This window comes from Marmota monax, unplaced genomic scaffold (genome assembly GCF_021218885.2).
Source record: "Marmota monax isolate L192 unplaced genomic scaffold, Marmota_monax_Labrador192_F-V1.1 WCK01_AAM20220418_F8-fsc00012, whole genome shotgun sequence".
Lineage (NCBI taxonomy): Eukaryota > Metazoa > Chordata > Mammalia > Rodentia > Sciuridae > Marmota > Marmota monax.
Window position 1 is genome coordinate 18,691,454 of NW_026695227.1, and position 19,757 is coordinate 18,711,210.

The window sequence follows — 19,757 nt, forward strand, 5'->3', positions numbered from 1 at the left end:
GAGCCTTTAAGCTCAAAATATCAGAATATAATTAGGAAGAAAAAGGGGAGGGGGAGAAAGGGGAGGAAGGGAGGGAGGGAGGATACTAGAGAGGGGAGGGGGAGAGGGAGGGAAGGAGGACCCTGCACTCCCAAACCAGTTGTAAGTAAGTAGCTTTTTCTGTTGGCTCTTTGGATATTTTAAAAAAATTGACTCGGATAATTTGTTAATGTTGGTAGCTGGTAACTAACTGTAGTTTAGTGATCTTACTTCCAGGGATCTAAACAAACAAGAAGGTCCTTTTTAATCAATATTTTAAAATATTTCAAAACTAGAATCCTTTCAAAGAAAATTCTCAGGTTGTCTAATTACTGTAGTTATTTTCCATCAAGTTTTACAATTGAATGTGTTTTTTTTTTTAGTTGTAGCAAAATAAATAATATATCTTGGCAAATCACACTAAAGTGCTTGGTATAATACAAGCTGTTATTTCTTAAAATTTAGAACAGGGTCTCAAAACTAAAATTACATTTTTAGATAATGGTCACTGTAAGTCATTTCTGATAAAAGCAATGGAAAAACTCTCAACCCATGACATTTCAGTCATCACTGATCAATTCCAAGTGAAAAAAAATTAAAGATTTATTTAAATTTGTGATGCTAATGTGATTCAGAAATTTGGAAAATGGACATCAGAGTAAATGGCAATGAGCCAACAGGTCATGATGTAAAGATGAGACGGTTCATTCAGTCTTCCCTATAGCAATGATGTATTTTGTGCCTTCAGTGTTCTAAAAGGATGTTCAGAGGTGGCTTCATTCAGAAGGAACAGCAAGGAGACCAGGGGCTGGCTGGGATCAAGCGATGGGGTGAATGTAGATGAGACCACAGAGGAAACAGAGGTTCAAATTATGTAGCAGGGTTTAGGTTGTTATCAGGACTTTGGCTTTTGCTCCGAATGTGGGAAACTTCTGGAGGATTTAATTGAAGGAGTCATGGGGCTCTGCACCTACTTACTTTCCCCAATTGTATAGAATGGAGCAAGACTGGGACCTCCTTCAGAGAAAAGGAGTTTAATCAACCCAGTAGTCCATGAGGTTTGTGAATTCTTTCATCCCTTCTATGGCATTGTATTGAATTGGGCTAGGAAAAGATAAAAATGAAGTGATTGAGATAGCCAGTTATTTTGAAAGGAGATTAGAATACCCCACTTGTTTTTAAAAGTAAGTACTTGTTTTACTAGATTAAACCAATTTGCTAAACAGACATTATGCTGACCTGCCTGATTCCTTGTACCTGAGTCTTCATCTAGCTGACCTCTCTCTGCCTATCATTCTGGACAATATGAGCCATCCAGTATATTCTAGTTGAGGGTGAGATAAAGACAGTTGCAACATCGTGTTATCAGTTCTGAGATACAGTTCATGTTCTAGAATGCTGGTGATGTATTCATTCATGTATGAAATATTTTGAGAGCATCAGCTCTATGTCAGGCATTGTACTGTGTATAACAAGGAGGAAGGCATAGCCTTTTAAGTTATTGTTGGAGGCAGCGGAGATAAACAAAGTTGATTATGTTATTTAATTGAAGAGATCATGAACTTTTGAGTCACAACAAACCATGTTTGAATCCTTTCAGTAGCTGTGTAATTTTAGGTGAATACTTCAAACTCTGTGAACCTGTTTCCTCTTCTGTAAAATTGGGGACAATGTTAACAGGGCGTGGTAGAGAAAAAAAAACATGTAAAGCATTTAATACAGCACCTGATGCATGCTAAGCATTCAGTGAGTGATGAATGTGATGGTATGAATACTGCTAATAAATCATGATTAAAAATAATCTTAAAACTAATGTGTTGGCTATACTTGACAGAACCCCAAAGCGGAGTGATACAAACTCGACTTACAGGAATCAAGGCAACATTTGAGGGAGCTTTGAAGAATGAGTTGGGATTTTCCAGGGAGAGAAGAGGGGCCGAGTCATTCAGGAAGAGGGAGCTGCTTGTGCAGGAGGGAAGCCTGGAGTGATTGCTGCTTGTCAGCCTGTGTGTTGTGGCAGGAGGTGGTAGATGGAACAGGAGAGGTAGAGGTGAGCCAGGAGAGGTGGTGTGGGGCCAGGTGGCGAAGGCCTGGTGCTGAGCGGTTTGTCAGTCCCTGCCAGCCAAGGCCTTAGCCCAGCTGACAGCGATGAGGTTGGCCATGGTTGGGAGGCTTTGCCTGTGAAGGCCAAGCCCAGTGTCATGGTGAGAACTACCTCCACCTAACACGGACCTGGAGGTAGGCGCTGCTCTCAGGCCTTCTGGTGTGTTTGAGGGTTTGCTTGAGCCTCTGGGGCTTCTGTGAATTGGAAGGTGGCAGATTTATCTTACTCCTTTTATGACCATGTCACCCAGTTGGCCCTTCAGTTTGTATCCTCGGTGCCCACTGGCCTTCTGAGTAGTTGGGCCAATATTGCTAATGATGGGCCTGGTCTCCCCCACTGCGCTCTGAGTCTTGACTCTCTTGGCCTTGAGAAGCTTTCTCGCCCTGCAGTCTTGGCTTCTCACTTGCTGACCTGACACTGAGCTCTGCCTTCCTAGGCTTGAATATTCCTTTGCTATGGAATTTGCTAATTAGGATTCATTGCTGTTTTCCTGCACTCTCTTGTTTTTCCTCTGAGTTGCTGCTGATTCAGTTCAATTTCCATTTTGCTTCTCCTCTGGGAAAGTTTTCCTCAAGCCTTTGTTCTTTTTTTTGTGATCCTGGAGAATGAACTCAGGGCCTTGCACCTGCAGGCAAGCGCTCTACCACTGAGCCACACTGCCAGCTCCCCTCATGCCTCTTGAACAGGGCTGGGCCTCTCCGGGAAGTGCTAAGCTTGAACTTTTTTCTCTATACCATGGGAAAAGCACTGAAGATTTCAGAGCAGGAAAGTAATATGATTATGTTTCACAACAGTGAGTTTTGACCTTAATTCTGTCAGTAAAGTGGTTTAGGTTGTCCAGCTAGCTTTCCTGGCTGGCAACAATGGAAAATACTGATTGAAATATAAAATACTGGCTCTTAAGATGCATGAATGAAATCGACTAAGGTAAGGGTGCTTCGCAGCTGAGAGTGAAAGCAGGAACCCTTGGAAGTCAGCAGGGCATCAGGCTGACTGCAGTCTTGAGTGCATTTGCCACATCAGGTAAAATCGAGCATCTGTCTATAGGCTACTTCGGATAGAGGAAATAGAAGACCAAGCTTAGAATCCCCACAAACAGGGTCCCAGAGGACTACACATGCAGTATCATGGAGACCAGATGCACTGTCTTCCTCCAGCAGGGGACTCTGTGAAACTTCTGGCTTCATAGCTCTCCAGTTGGCTGTCACCAAGATTTGCCGACTGTTCACACTGAGCGTGTGCGCCTGTGCATGTGTGTAGGGGATAAAATCCAAAATATGGTGAGAATTTCCTTTTGGGTACTCCCAGTTTGATCATGCCTTCAGCCATCTGTCAGAAGCAAGTGCAGACCTGCTTTGTAGAAACCCACTGCCATGGCCGCCTAGAGAGCCACCACAGATGATATTCTAAAAACTGTATTTGAGCTTACAGTAAAACAACACTGTAGCATATGTAAGGAACAAGCCACCATTGGTTTCATCTCCTTGTCAGTGATTTACATGGTCCGACTTCAGAACTTTTTGCCTCACCTGGTAGAAGTGAAAGGGTCCTTCTGTAGCTTTAGTTGGGATTTTTATGATTACTAATGAGCTTAAGCATCTTCCATGTTAATGGGCATTTGTGGTTCTCCTTCCTCGAAATACTTCTCATGTCTTTTGTCCCCTTTTCCACTGGGTTGTTTAGATTTTTCTTATTGATTTCTAGGAATATATTTCTTTTTTTTTTCTACCTCATGATTTGTTGATTTGCATTTTATTTTTTATTTATGCATTATAATTATACATAATGGTGGAAATCATTATGCCAAATTCATTTGTGCACATGATTTGATCAGTCTCACTCCCTAGTACCTTCACTTTTCCTCCCCTCCTCTCTCTCCGAGTTTGTTTGTTCTACTCTATTGATTTCCTTTTAATTATTATTATCTTAATTTATATATTGTAATTACATATATAAGCTGAGTGTGGTGGCATAGGCCTGTAATCCCAGTAACTGGGGATGCTGAAGCAGAGGTCGCACGTTTGAGACCAGCCTCAGCAACTTAGTGAAATGGTATCTCAAAATAAAAAATGAAAAGGGCTGGGAATGTACCTCAGGTGTAAAGCACCCTGAGTTCAATCCCCAGTACCAAAAAAACTATATATATGTGTACACACACATACACATGTACACATATATATAAATGCACACAATCATACACACATATACAATAATACAGGATTTGTTGTGGTATATTTACACATGGACATAGCACAATTTGGCAGATTTGATTCCTCAGTACTTTCCCATGCCCCTCCCTCCCCCCTCCCCCTTGATCCCCTTCCTTTACCCTATTGGCCTTCTAACAGTACATTTCTCTATCTCTATTTCTAAAGGAGAAAGAGCCTAGTATACTAGGCTTTTTTTCAGGTGTATGTGTTGGAAATATCTTTCCTAGTCTTTGATTTGTCTTTTCAGTCTTTCTGTGGTGTCTTTCAAAGAACAAAAGTTGCATAATTTTTTAAAAAAAATATTTTTTAGTTGTAGATAAACACAATATCTTTATTTTTTATTTTTATGTGGTGCTAAGGATCAAACCCAGTGCGTCATATGTGCTAGGCGAGCACTCTATCACTGAACTACAACACCAGCCCAAAAGTGCATAATTTAATTTGGTTGATTTATTATTCTTTTGTGCTTATAGATTATGTGTTTTGATTCTTAAGAAGTCCTTTCCTACTGTGAGATTATAAAAACTTTCACCTGTATTGTTTTCTGAATATTTTATGCCTTATCTCTTACATTTAAATGTTCAATTCTCCCTGGAATTGTTTTGTATATTTGGTATGAGTTAGAAATATAATTGAATTTTTTCCTAAATTTCTCTCCCATAAAATTGTATAGCCAGTTCTTTTAATATCAATATTTACTGAATGGTAACTGCTTTATTCCACTAATCTTCAGTACATGCCTTGCCATAAATCAAGTTTCTACATAGGCACAGGTCCCTGTTTGGATTATTCTTTTCCAATGGCTTATTGGTCTATTCCTGTGCAAATGCCACACTGTATTATTATTAGACTTGTGTGATAAGTTTCTGATAGCTGGTGGGATATTTTTCTCATTTTGCTCTTCCTTAGGAGCCATTATCTTTTGAAGTCTTTGCTGTCATCTGCTCTTTGCTTTGGAATAGTTCCAGCATTTACAAGGAAATGACAAGTGTGAATGAGAGAAGATTCTAGGTTTACTTCTATCTCCCCAGTAAGCCTAAGGAGAAAGATGCTAAGAAGGTGTCTATGGTTGTGCTAGACTTTGTGTCTGTCTTTGTAAGCGAAGCATGCTAGCTCAAGAAAGAGAACTCAATTGTCTAATTTAATGTTACCAGAAATCTTACAGGGTCTGTGATCTAATTCCTAAGTCACTTTTGGAGAAAAATATTATTTATGGGCTTTTCATAAAGTATTAAGAAGTACAAGCTCTAATCTAATCATCCATTTTGTGGTATGTGAGCAAGGACATTTCTAACTTAGACAAGTATCTGAAATTTATTATTATATGTAGCTCTGTAAAAATTCTCCCTTTGGTTATTTTTATTCTTATATCACCAGGGAAAAATAACTGTTTACTGTAATTCCCTATTAACTATTTAGGTACAAATTATATTAGAATCATATGAAATTTACAGCTTTTATGGAAAAGGCTCACATGAAATAATTACCTAAATTAAAATTAATTTTTTTTTACCCCATTGCAATTAAATCAATATTTGTGGTTTTGTTTTCCTTCTTAATATTAACAATATGGTAATGAAAAGTTCAGTAACTTAGTGTTACTTTTAAATCTGCTTCTGTGGGATAGGGATATAGTTCAGTGATATAGTATTTGTCTAGCATGCACAAGGTCCTGGGTCTGATGCCCACCACTGCAAAAACCAAAAAGAAACCCCCTCTTTAACATTAAAAAATAAGAGTTTTTCAGTCTTGGGCTGGGGTCGTAAGGTTGTAACTCAGTGGTAGAGTGGTTGCCTAGTATGTATGAGGCACTGGGTTCGATTTTTAGCACTGCATATAAATAAATAAAGATCCATAGACAACTTAAGAAAATATATATTAAAAAAAGAGTCTTTCACTCTTATTCTAATACTACATATTTTCTTTCATCTTATATTTTCCTCTTCCCTTCATTAACTTTACACTAGAATACAAGGACTCAGTGGATCATTAAAGAATGAATTCTCATACGGAGAAAGTTCCTGAAAATGTTTATTAAATGTCAGTGTGGAGGGCATCTTCCTAGGCAGGATATAAAACTGAGAATTATTATAAAACAGGACTGACACATTGGATTTACATAGGGAAATAAAATAAATGTGATAGATACTATAAACAAAAGTTGACTCCAAACAGTCTGGAAAAAATAATGCAACAGGACCAACAGGAGGATTTGTAGATGACCAGTAAAGATGCTCAATCTTGGTCTGCATAGGTTCCAGATATTTAAATAAAAGCATGCTTGAAAATCTGGGTGTAATCCTCAACATACTTACTTGTCACTTGTCTCTGAGTCCACTTCTCAGCTCTACTTTGAACTTTTGATGTAGTGCTCTCAAAGTGTGATTTTAAAAAGGAAAAAATAACAATCCGTTGTTTCAACTCTTCTTGGTCTTGAAAATATGTTGGTGTGTATTTTTGATGAAAGGTGATGTTTGTTCTGTATTCCAGTAGATTCAGGGGTTGCTCCTCTCAGAGTCAAGGGGGGGCTTCTCTCTCTGGGTGCCCTCAGAGGCTGCCCTCTTGCTTTGATGACTATCTGAGCTAGGAGAAACTGCACCTTTACTGTGAGCTTGACTAAAATACTCTGTTCATCAAAAAAAAAAAAAAAAAAAAACCTTTCAAATTTTATGAGAGAGTTAGATGGTGACTTAGTTTTTAGCTTAATTTTAAACTTGCCATGTCTCCCTGTACTATATAAAAGTAAAAGTTGTGAAATGTAAAAGCAACTCCCAGGGCTATGGATGTAGTTCAGGGGCAGAGCACTTGCCTAGCATGTTTGAGGTCCTGAGTTCAATCCCCAGCACTGGAAAAGACAAAACAAAACCCCCAAACTGAAAAGGGAAACTTGACATAGGAAAAAATAATCACTGTCCTCCCAAATTGAAGTTTTTTTTTTTTTTTTTTAAGAATCTCTAATCCTAAATAAGAAAAATATTTTAGATATTTATTTCACACATGATGATTATTATAGATACTGATTTGTTGATTTATTTTCTTTCTTTTTTTTTTTTTTCTGTTGAAGAAGATTGAGTCTGAGGCATTATTAGGTGGTCGGGGTACAAAATTCCTGCTCTTAGGGAATTTCAGGGAAGGAGAAAAATAACAAAAGAGTAACCAAATGAATAAATAATATTGCATAGTGATATGTGTTTTAAAAAGAAAATAAAGCAGGGTAAGGAATAAGACTGGCAGGAGTATTGGTAGAGGAGGCTATTTCAGAAATGAGGTCTGGGCATGGCCTTCCAGAGGAGATGACATTGGAATTGAATCCAAAGTGTAAGAAGGAACAAGCTGGGAAAATTGTGTCCTGGGCTGAAAGGGAAAGCAAAGATCTTGTGTGAATGAGTGTGGTGTTTGTGAGAAAAGCAGACATGGTGTATAGACACCACATTTTCTTTATCCATTCATCTGTTGAAGGGCACCTAGGTTGGTTCCATCGCTTATTTATTGTGAATTGAGCTGCTTTAAACATTGATGTGGCTGCATCACTGTAGTAAGTCCTTTGGGTGTATGCCGAGGAGTGGGATAGCTGGGTCAAATGGTGGTCACATATTCATATATGGTGGTTCAAGTTTTTTGAGGAATCTTCATACTGCTTTCCATAATGGTTGCACCAATTTGCAGTCCCACTAGCAATGTATGAGTGAACCTTTTCCCCCACATCCTTACCAAGATTTATTGTCACTTGTATTCTTAATAATTGCCATTCTTACTGGAGTGAGATGGAATCTCAGTTTGGTTTTAATTTGTATTTCTTTAATGACTACAGATGTTGAATATTTTATCATGTAATGTGATATATGTATATATGTATATATATATATATATATATATATATATATATATATATATATACACACACACACACACACACACAATGGAATATTACTCAGCCATGGCATTTGCTGGTAAACAGATGGAAGTGAAGACTATCATGCTAAGTGATAAACCAATCCCAAAAAACCAAAGGCTGAATGTTCTCTCTGATATGCATATGCTAACACACAATAAGGGTGGGGGGGAGGGAAGAATAAAAGTTCATTGGAGTAGACAAAGGACAATGAAGGGAAGGGAAAGGGCATGGGAATAGGAAAGACAGAATGCATTGAACATTACTATTTTCATATATGAATACATGACCAGTGCAACTATACATAATGTTCAACCACAAGAATGGGATCCTAATTAGTGTAGGGGTTCTGTGTTTGGGTTGAGGTCTCTTATTAACTTTGTGATTGTGGCATGCTTAGTGATTAGGAAGTTTCTGTGCAAGGACACAGAATGCCTGACGGCTGAGAAAACTTCTGTGTAAAGACACAGGATACCTGGCTGCTGTAGCAATGTCCTTCATGAGGAAACTCTGTGTTGGAGTCTTATCAGTTTTGACCTTCATCTCAGGCACACAGGGACTTGTAGGTATTCTGACTGAGAAATGTACAGGGAAGCATTCCTCTGGTGAGCAAACTCCCAGGGGGCAACTGGCACTCTGTTTCCCATGCTTGGAATGCTAGGCAGTTCTCCTGGAAGCTAGTAAGATAACTATTAGGTATAGTAGAAACTTCCTAGTCACTAAGCATCCCACAATCACAAAGTTAATCAGAGACCTCAACCCAGTGTCCTTAGAGAAAAGGCCTCTGTGTCAGATAATCAGTCCAGTAATCAGCGTGGACTTTGATCTTAATTATCCAGCACCTGGGATTAAAAGATTACTAAATGATAATGCAATCATGGTACTCATGACCTAATGTAACTTTTGATATAAATAAACGTGTCTGCTTGGAAGAACAGTCACTTCTTTTCCTGTCTCTGCATCTTGTCTCTGTGTCTCCTTTTGTTTTTCTTGCAAATTAGAATAAGTTATACTGCATGTATGTACAATATGTCAAAATCCACTCTACTGTTATGTATATCTAAAAAGAACAAATTAAATAGTTTTTATTTTGAAAAAAGCAAACATGGGTGTTACTGGTGCTGGGGCACAGTGATCCCTGTATGTTATGGGACTGCTTGATCTAGAGTGACACCTTCCTGCATCCCCAGGGGTCAGCACAGCCACCCCAAAACCCCCAAGGACTCTGGTGTAGCTGGAGCAGAGGAACCCATGTGAGAGAAGATCATGGAGAGGCGGACAGCAATCAGGTCCTTGAGCCCTGGCAAGAGTCTGGAGTTTGTTTTAATAACAGGCAGCCACTGGAATGATGTAATCTGATAAATGTTTTTAAAAGATCACTCTGGCTATCCTTGCAGACGGAGAGTGAATCAAGTTAGGTGGCTATTGCAATAGTCCAGGTAAGAGATATGGACTAGGGCAGGGGTGGTGTTGGGGGTCTCCTTGGGCATAAGAAATGAGCTTTGCTAACTCATTGAAAGATTTGCTAAGCAATAAGAAAGGGAGGAATCAGGATGGCTTCTCAGTTACTTTATAAGGAGCTGGGAAGAATGCAAAGAAATCAAATGATAGAAAAATATGAAAATGAAGCTGTAAAATAATACTTCACCAGTCAATTTAGGAAATGAAACATGGGCTATTTACTTGAATTTGAAAATTCTTATGATCCTAATTTTGATACTTTGTTTTAAAAAGTTTTTAAAAATGAGTCTGCCAAGACAAAGATCATTTGGAAAGGATTCATGACTTTGACAGAAAAACAAGCATCATTCTATAGTTGTAATGTTCTGTGATGTAATTTACTGGACTGATGTTGGCAATATTTCAGGATACACATTGAATTTGTAGCAATATTTCTTAATTTCTATTACAAAGCTAAAATGTTAAGTCATTTTTCTTCCTATAAAGTCAAACAAACTAGCCAGACATATTCACTTAACATTCTGTGAAACCAACTCCATTCTGTTACTAAAATAAATGTCAGGATTTTTTTAAGCCAAAGAGTTAAAATAATTATTTATGGGAAGCAAAGTATGTACTCTAGATCAGGAACATGGAGACTGGGACATAAATATATCCTGAAGCTGGAATTAAAGTAAAAAATGTGACTAGTAGAAATAACAGCTCACTCTCTCCTCTGTTGTGGGGATTGGTAAGCCTTTGTTGATTTGCTGGGGTTGCTACAGGCAGGGAGGCAAGTGTGACAGGCTAGGTAAAAAGCTGATGGGGACCAGGTGCAGTGGTGCACACCTGTAATCCCAGACTTCGGAGGATGAGGCAGGAGGATCACAAGTTTGAGGCCAGCCTCAGCACCTTAGTGAGAACCTGTCTCGATATCAATAAATTAAAAAAAAAAAAAAAAAAGAGCTGGGATGTAGCTCAGTGGTAAAGAGCCCCTGGGTCCAATCCCCAGTACTGGCAGGAGGTGAGGGGAAGCTGATGTGAGCATTGTTTACATTAGCAGAAACACTGTCCAGAATGTGATGATAAAATTTGCCTTATCACTTCTGGAATATTGTATTCTAGGTGTAATGATCCAGGGACTAATGGGTTGCAGTTACAAGGATACAGAACTCAACTTAATATGAAGATGGGTCTTCAGTCAAGACTAAGGGCAGAGTGAGTTAGCAGGGTACCCGAGGGGAGACTTCCCAGTTGGGTCATGGGGTGTCTAAGCAGAAGCCAAAAAGCTGCGTGGTAGGATGTCAAGGAAGTGAGTCAGACACTTCATGGATTTTGGAGCTGTGATGTCTAAATCGTTTCAGCACTGTGACCGTTATTCAATGCACTTGTCTCCATAACACCTCAGCATTAGAATAAAGTCTGTTGACAACATCTGTCCTGTGGTTTGCTTCGCAATGGTTGCTTGATGGTTAAACTTCACAAGAGAAACACCCCAGTGACAGAGGGCCACACCTGCAAGCTTAGCCACCTCTCTTCTAGAGAACAAATTACAAACTGGTATCCCAGGGCCAGAATGTAGCCCTGGGATTGAGGAATATTTGATTTCAGGAGCTTCTTCCTTCTCCTCCTCCTCCTCCTCCTCCTCACTCCTCCACCCCCACCCTCCTCCTCCTCTTCCTCCTCCTCCTTCTTCTTTTAAATAGGGAGAGTGGTATAAAAATCTGGATTTAAAGCTTCTCTCAAAATTGTAAGGGTTCATAAAGCCCAGGGGTGGCATTTTCTGGCTCGCCTGAGAGGCTGGAACTGAGTGAGTTTCCTTCTTCAGGAAGGGCATGAACCTCCAACTTGCCCCGGTCCCCGCCATTCCATCTCATGCACATCATCTTCCCGTCTGCCTGCCTCTCTCATTTACATCATCTATCCCCGACCTGTTGACATTTGAGTTTTGACTTCTGATTGAGATGCTGACACTCTCACCCACCTAGGGAAGAGAAATAAAGGAGAAAGGAAAGTGGAGAATGGGAAAGGGGAGGTATTTAGGGAGGATCATAGTGCAGAAGAAAGATCCTTGGACTTGCATTAAGAGGACCCAAATTTCATTCTCAGTTCTGCCTCTTATATCTTGAAGCCTTTATTTCTTTGTCTACTGAGCAGAGAGCAAACAGGAACATATAGACTGGGACAGAAATATATCCTGAAGCTGGAATTAAAGTAAAAAATGTGACTAGTAGAAATAACACCTCACTCACTCCTCTACAGTGAGGCTTGGTAAGACTTTGTTGGTATTTATTTTTTACTTATTTATTTATTGAACTCAGGGGCACTTAACTACTGAGCCACATCCCCAGGCCTTTTTTTGTGTGTGTGTATTTTATTTAGAGACAGAGTCTCACTGAGTTGCTTAGCACCTTGCCAAGTTGCTGAGTCAACTTGAACTCAAGATCTTCTGCCTCAGCCTCCCCAGCCGCTGGGATTATAGGCGTGTGCTATGGTGCCCAGCGGCATTTATTTTTGAATGGCATAATGTTTACGGGAGCACCTGGCATATTATCTTGCCCAGTTCTATGTTCAGTGCTGGTCAGCAGGGGTCCCTCTGTGACCCCTGAGAAATCCTTGGCAACTGTAATGCTCCACTGTTTTGTGATGTATTGGTTTTCATTTTGTTTTCTCTGCCAGATTCTTTATTGTCTTATTCAGCTTTTTATCGTGAGTACCTAACATGATATCTTGATGAATAAATGAATTGATGAGTGAATTCTGAGGGTTGGGGGAGAGGAAATAGAAAAGGGCAGTGATTGGGCATCTCCTACCTTCCCCTTTTGTGGGACCTTGGTCTTCTAGTCTAATCTCTTTAGGAATTCATCGAAACTCACCTGGACCACTTTGTGCCAGGGTTGAGTATTCTTATGAAATGAAGAGGTATATCCTGGTTCTTTGTTTAGAAACTTTAAAAAATGAGTTTTGTTTATGGCTCCAGAAATAGCTCTTAGTACCTGGAGCTGAAACACTGTTTTGGTGTAGTATGATTCTGCTTCTCACTGAACCCTTCATAGTTTAAAGTTGTTTTATTAACAAATTATTTTGCTTTTGTGACTTAAAAGTAACACTCTGAAATATTTCCTATAGTAATTCATTACTCAGATATATAATTTTTTAAGAAGGAAAAACAAAAAAAAAGAGAACAAGGTAATGTTTAGGTGGTGAAATATTTTTGCTGGAAGCACCGCCTCTCATTATCTGACATCACATAAAGCCCTGGCCATACAGTGTCAGCAGGTGCGACAAAGGTTACTTTTTATTACTGTATAATAATGAGACAGTTGTGTACTTTGATTAAATGGACTTTTGGGGGGTGTTTCCTGGCAGTATAGCTATAGAAAGTGTTCTAAAATTTAGAATGAGACCTGGGTTTTAATTCAGATTCCTTATTTACCAGTTAGGAGAGGAAGCCAAATGTTTAAATGGAAAAAGAGATAAATTGTGTTCTCTACTCACCACATACTAGGTATTGTGCCTCGTGGTAGTGCTCGCAATGTCTTTGTTTTTATTATTATCTCCATGATCTAGATGGGGAAGTTGCAGCACAGATGGATTATGTGATTTGTCTAGTTAGTGATGAAAGCAAAATTCAAGGCAGGCAATGTAACTTACAAACTTGTATTTTTGCTGAGTATGGGGATGCATACCTGTCATTCCAGCTACTCAGGAAGTGGAAGTAGAAGATAAAAAATTAGAGGTCAGCCTGGGCACCACAGTAAGACCCCATCTCAAAAACAGAAAAATGAGGGGCTGGTGTTGTGGCTCAGTGGTAGAGCCCTTGCCTAGCATGTGTGAGGCACGGGGTTCAATCCTTAGCACCACATATAAATGAACAAATAAAATGAAGGTATTGTGTTCGTCTACAACTAAAAAAAAATTTTTTAAAAATTCACTCAAGGGCTGGAGTTGTGGCTCAGCGGTAGAGCATTTGCCTAGCACGAGCAAGGCCCTGGGTTCGACCCTCAGCACCACATAAAAAAAACCCAAATAAATAAAGATAAAAAAAAAATTAAAACAAAACGAAACAAAAATCAAAATCCAAACCAAAACCAAAAAAACAAAAAGAAACCAGTCACCTGTAATCCCAGCAGCTTGGGAGGCTAAGGCAGGAGGATCATGAGTTCAAATCCAGTGTCAGCAAAAATCGAGGCGCTAAGCAATTCAGTGAGACCCTGTCTCTAAATAAAATACAAAATAGGGTTCGAGATGTGGCTCAGTGGTCTAGTGCCCCTGAGTTCAATCCCTGGTAACCCTAAAACAAAACAAAAACTTTTTTCTTAATAGTAATAACAACAAAATACAACAATAACAATATTAATACTGTCATGGTAGAAGTAATAGGGTGGACTTAAATAGTGCTGGTTATGGGTACATTAGTTACCCAAGAACTGTACCTTTGTTGATTCAACTCACTAAGCAATGCTTTCTTAGTTCAGAGTGATATTAATTTTTAAATATGTGTGTTTGTGTCTTCATGTGTATATATGTATACATATATATACAATAATACACCTATGTAATTAGAGTTCATTTACAATTTTCATAGTAGATATGAGATATGTATATATATTTCATTTACAATTTCCATAGTTTGTGTGTATATATATATATATATATATATATATATACCGTACTATATAATATATATATATATATATATATATATATATATATATATATATATATACATACTATGGAAATTGTGAATGAACTCTAAATTACATAGGTGGTATTATTGTATATACGCCCATAAGAATGAAGAATTTTGTGATTTTTATTAATTCAAGCATGACTTGAAGGTAGGGTTTGTATACAGAAAAGCTACATGTATGTTAGTTTCATAAAACAATATGGAACATATAGCCTGGTTCTTCTTTAGTAAGCATGTGGTTCAATTTTCATTTTTTTTAGAATTTCTTACAAGGTAGAATGCACTCAGTGCTATAATTTAGCAACTGTGTCACTGCTTCATAATTTGGGGGCTAATTGCCTGTTTGTGCTGTAGTCCTGTTTGTGGTTGCTATGGTGACTGCTTTAAAAGGGTCCAGTGACCGTTGCTACTGAATTAGATTTCAATGCAACATCCCTGTGTCAGAGGCCAGGTTTCTTCTGTGGATAGAACTCTCTTTCTGTAAATTTGTGTTTGTTTTCTCTCTAATTTTAGGGCAGTGGTTTTATGGTGTCTCCTCTACTGTTTTTGTGTTTGCAGCATGATGGAAAAAAAAAAAAATCAAAAGCCCTTAAATTAAATCAGAGTTTAATCCATGTTCCTAAACTAGAGGATAAGCTGCTTTAGTCCTTTCTCCTGTCCCTGGCACATAGTTCAGGCTCAGTAAATCCTTGCTGATTGACTCTCAAATTAAGGATAACTTTTACAGGAGCATATGGTGGGCACAGAGCTCTTAAAAAATACTGATAGCAAAAAAAACTTTTTGGCACATATCCATTCTCAGAGTTTTCTAGAGGGTCTCCTGCCAGAGGAGAAGCCGTGGGGCCATCTGTGCCTGCACGGAGGACCCAGGTCTGCACTGGCCCTGGAAGGTGGCCGCTGGCTTTGTGGTGGATCCCCTTGCTGCGCTGTAATTAAGTCCCCCGCAGGAGTCCCTGTGTTGAGGGGCCCTGTCCCTGCTGGAGAAGTACCGCTCCTTTGTGTTCCATGCCATGTTATTGTGGAGTGCATAATTTTTTTCCTGTGTGTGTCTTGATTTAACAGCAGGATCCTCTGGGTTTCTTCCAAGAAGCGCTGCATTTCCTTGAAAATAAATGACGGGTGAATTCTTTCTTGAGATTATGAAAAACTCCTAGATAAAAGCTTTTCCTTTTCTCATATTCAAAACAATGCTAAATGTTTATAATTATATTCCCGGAGAATTTCTTGGTGTACTGGCTTCCTTTGTTCTGACGAAGATGGATTTTGTTTCCTTGGCAGAGAAACTTCATGGAAAGGTAGTATTTTAGAAAATGCCCCAAAGTCAAGAATGCAACATCTTGTGCTCACTGGGGCAGCATACTAAAATTGGAATGAGACAGAGCAGATTAGCATGGCCCCTGTGCAAGGATGACATAAATCCAAGAAATATTCTCTATTTTTATGTTAGTCAGAGTGCAAAGTTTCAGTTAGCTAGAAGGAATATGCTCTTGAGATCTCTTGTACATTCTGGGGACTATAGTTAATAATAACATAATGTGTGTTTCAAAATTGCTTAGAGAGCAGATTTTTAACATTGATACCACACACAAATAAGTATATAAGGTTATGGATATAATCAGTTTGAATGAATCATTCCATGATGATATATCAGGTATCACATTATACCCAATAAATATGTATACAATTATTTGTCAATGAAAAATAAATACAACAACAAAAAGAATATAATATTTTTATAAGCCTCTCACTATAGTCTAATAAAAGAAAGGCTATAAATTGGGTGTTGTAGCGAAAGCCTGTAATCCCAGCTACTTTAGAGTCTGAAGACAGGAGGATTGCAAATTCAAGATGAGCCTCAGCAATTTAGCGAGGTCCTAAACAACTTAGAGAGATCCTAAACAACTTAGTGAGACCCTGTCTCAAAATTTAAAAAAAGGACTGGGGATGTGGCTTAGTGGTAAGGCACCCCTGGGTTCAATTCCCAATATTAAAAAAAAAAAAGGCTATAAATGAGAGGAGTATCAATGGATTTGAGTGTCCTTTATTCCTTTCTCTTCTTACCTTCATAGAAGTTTCTTCCTCCCTCCATTTAAGACTCCTTCTGCTCATCCTCTTCCTCATCTCCCCTTTTTATTTTCTATTTTAAGACAGGGTCTCCCTAAGTTGCCGAGGCTGGCCTTGAACTTGCAGTCCTCCTATTTCAGCCTCCTGGGAATACAGGTGTGTGCTGCATGGCTGGCCATAAGCTTTTGATTTTGACTATGTTACTGAACACAGAACAGCAGCAGCAATAATGAGTTCTGGATTCCAATTTGAAGGTAGAAATAATAGTATCCTTTTGGTAAAAATGCACAATTTCGTCATGAAATGCTAACAAATCAAGTCAAAATGGTCTAGGTTTTCAAGAAGCATTTCATGGCGCTTTCATTTTCTATTAGAAATCTTCCCAGACCTGACCTTTTGAAGTCTGATATCATCCTGAGGATGCATTAGGAGAAACATACAATTAGAAATGGAAATTATGAAAAATGCTGGAGTTTATTTGAAATCTCAAGCACTAATGGCCTGTACACACAGTAGATAGAAATTCATTACCTTTTTAGAAACATTCTTGCCTATTGTATAGGTAAAACATGGCATTCCGTACTATTTAAAATATTTAAGTAACTTATAAGGTTGAACGTTTTTTTTTTTTTTTTTTTTTTGGCCTTGTATAACCATTTACAATTCTTATATGGATTATCGTCGGGCTTCAGTTTCTTTGGATGAGTAACACTTTACTTATATTTCCTCATTCTCACAGTGTTCATGTTACATACCTAAGCGTGTTGTTTGGGCATTTAAGGAAGCAGAACTGGGAAAATAAAATAAAAAAAGAGACCTCAACAACTGCACCAACAACATGGTATATGCTAGGTCAAACATGGGACCTTAAATTCTGTGATAGGAGACTCAAGAGTTTTTCAGTATAGTTGAGATCTTCCTCAGGACCAATACGTTTTCTTGATTCTGAAAAGAAAACACCCTGGAGAACGTTACACTAGTTACCTTTGTCATTCTGTATGCCTCTGAAGCTCAGTCATCCTTGACCATTGGAGGGGACAGCAGTTCAGAGCCATTTTCTGATTTGCTCCTTTCCTTCTGGCAGAGCAGTTACCTTTGCTAGCGCTCGGCTCTCCTTCTGTGAACATAAGGCACGCCATCTGCCGCTTTAACAAGGAGGTACGATTCAAAGAGACGACGTTTAGCTCTTTTACACTCCTTTTTTATAAGCTACCAATTTAAAATCAAGAAAATGGAATTATACAGGACCTTATTATTCAGCTGACTCTGAATTGACATTTCTGATCTCTTTGTCCTGATGTCTGCCTTTGATTTGATCGGTTGTTATTAAATTAAACTCGTGTGGAAAAAATATGGCAAAGGTGAAATCCTGTATTTCTAACACCCGGTGAGAAATGTGAGTTAGAGGCTCCTTCTTGGAATGTACTTTCCTGGACATGCCGATTTTCTTACCCTTTTTATTTCTCTTTCTTTGTAAGCTTCACAAATCAGTGATCCTTGTCTTGCTTGTTTTTGTCTGTCCCCAGGCACATGGTAGGTGATCAATAAATGTTTGTGGAATGCATGAGCTAAATCATAGTCTACTTTAATAAATTGTGTACACCTCATCACTGCTTTATCTTTTTTTGAAAGAAAGCAGATAGTGGACTCCTTTTAAATATGGAGGAAAAGTTATCAAGAAAACCAGGGGCGTCTTCATGTTGTTCTGCACAACTGTCAGCTCTTTAAGCACACGGGCAGGGGCATGCCGCGGGCAGGAGTGTGCAGCTTAGGCTGTGGAGGCTACCTATTAGGGTGAATCATATAAAATTGCTGTTTTTGTAGGTCAAAAATAATCAAATATGGCAGTCCTACATAGCTCAACCTGCTCTGTTAGACAGGAAGGTAATGTAAAGTGAAGGCTTCAACTGCAGTCCATTTTGAGAACCTTTGTTATCTGACAACACCTGACATACAGAAAAAGCAAAGTGAACTCATTTAAAATGAGGACTAACATTTCTAGTAAACAATAAAGGGGAAAAGGGTTGATTAGAACTCTTTTTATTGAAGTATATAAGCATCCAAAATTGTATTGGTAAAATTAATAGTCTGCTAATTCTTCACATTAAAATGATTATTTATTGGTATTTATGGCATGTTTTTTTTTATAAAAAAAGGCACATTATAACAGCCTTTGCTTTATATTTGACTCTTGCAGTATTTTGTTTTTGAAGGAGAGTGTACTGATGATCAAACCCAGAAGTGCTCTACCACCAAGCCTCATCCCCAGCCCTTTTTATTTATTTTTATTTTGAAACAGGGTCTCACTAAGTTGGGAGGCTAGGCTTGAACTTGGGATCCTCCTGCTTCAGGTTCCATAGTCACTGGAATTATAGGCATGCACCATTATGCTGGGCCTGATTACATTTTTAGTTCTTTTTCTGCCCCTACTTCCTTGATGTTTGTTATTTCTAGAATGTCTGTTCTTTTTTTTTCTTTAATTTTTATTATTGAACCCAGAGCTTTGCATATACTTAATCAGCAAGTACTCTATCACTGAGCTACATTCCAGCCCCAGAATGTTTGATCTTATGTTTCACTTTTTCAAAAAACAAAAGTGAAGCATATACAGAAAAAGTGTACAAATATGATCACACAATTGAACAAATAATATAAACTCTTCATGTAGCCACCAGGCTGGTGAAGGAAATATAATATTATGAGCACCCTAGAATCTCCTTTCACCTCAGGCAACCCTTATCCATAATTTTGTCCTAATAATTTTCTTGGTTTCTTTACAGTTTTACCACACATAGTTTAGTTTTTGTCTGCTTTTTAACTTTACATGAATGGAATAATATTGTATATATCCTTTTATAATGTCTTTTATTTAATAATACTTTTTGTGGGATCTCTAGCTCATTCCCTGTAGCAGTAGTTATTTCATTCCTGTATAGTATTCCAGTGTATCATTGCACCAGAGTTTATTTTCCTTTCTTTGGTTGGTGGACTTGTATTGCTTTCATTGGTTTGGCTATTATGAACAGTGCTGCTCTGGACATTTTATACATATAACCTAGTACCCATGTTCACGAATTTCTGCGAGTGGAATCACTGTGTTGTAGAACATGCCTGTCTTCAACCTGGTTGTATTTTCTAAAGTGATTGTGTTAGTCAGCTAATACATCACAATAACAAATAACTGAGACAATCAGCTTAAGAGAAAAGGCTTAGTTTGGCTCATGGTTTTGGTTCAGTTGGTGATTGGTTGGTCCTGTTGTTTGGGCCTATGGAGGTACATCATGGCAGGGTGTGGGATACAGCAGAAGGGCTAACCTTGTCAGAAAGGGAGAAAGA

The 19,757-nt window shown here is 38.4% G+C and overlaps 1 protein-coding gene and 1 pseudogene across 6 annotated transcripts in view; both read left to right on the forward strand.

Annotated features, from left to right (window-relative positions):
• The window catches only part of Bicd1 (BICD cargo adaptor 1), a 229,598-nt gene that overhangs the window by 10,214 nt on the left and 199,627 nt on the right, over window positions 1-19,757 (forward strand). The gene's annotated exons all lie outside the window — the stretch shown is intronic.
• LOC124087486 (U6 spliceosomal RNA) lies at window positions 15,698-15,797 on the forward strand (annotated as a pseudogene).